Source organism: Chrysochloris asiatica, unplaced genomic scaffold (assembly GCF_000296735.1).
Source record: "Chrysochloris asiatica unplaced genomic scaffold, ChrAsi1.0 scaffold00181, whole genome shotgun sequence".
Taxonomy (NCBI): Eukaryota; Metazoa; Chordata; class Mammalia; order Afrosoricida; family Chrysochloridae; genus Chrysochloris; species Chrysochloris asiatica.
Window position 1 is genome coordinate 4,515,173 of NW_006408699.1, and position 767 is coordinate 4,515,939.

The window sequence follows — 767 nt, forward strand, 5'->3', positions numbered from 1 at the left end:
ATTGGGGGTCTTCCTCTTTTCCTCTGACCCTCCACCTTACCAAACATGATATCCTTCTCCAGTGATTGGACCCTCCTGACAATATGTCCAAAGTATGGGAGACGAAGTTTGGCCATCTTTATGGGAGCAGAAAGCCACATCTTTCTTTTGTGGAACACTTGGCAGTTTCTAACTGCTGACATTGACCAACTCATAACCACTAAGCTAGCAGAGTGGCAGTGGTAGGCATGCATTTATCTGAGTCAAACGAAAGGAAATATACAGTAAAGGGAGGTGAGCATATCATGAGTGATGAAAAGGAAGACACTAGGAATTACAAAAAGTACAAGGCAACAATGGTGCTTTTTTAAATATATCTTCTCTCCCCCTCCCCCCCCAAGATGTAAAGCTTTGGATACCCTACACAGGGTTGCTATGAGTGGGAACCAATTCAACTCAACGGCACTTAACAACAACATATAGTAGAGACATATACACGAGAAGGTATAAAGACTTCTTAGCCATAATCAAACACCTTGAGAAACTGAGTAACTGGGCTAGGGGGCTTAGGTTCATAGTATCAAGACATATCTAGGTCAGTTGGTATAACATACATCCTACTTCGGTAAGTAGTAACCAGGGTCTTAAAAGCTTGCAAAAAGCTATATAAAATGCAACCTGGTCACTACTTATTCAGAGTAAATAAGAGTGAATATTATCAAACACATCTCGTTGGGGGTCTTCCTCTTTTTCTCTGACCCTCCACCCTACCCAGCATGACATCCTCC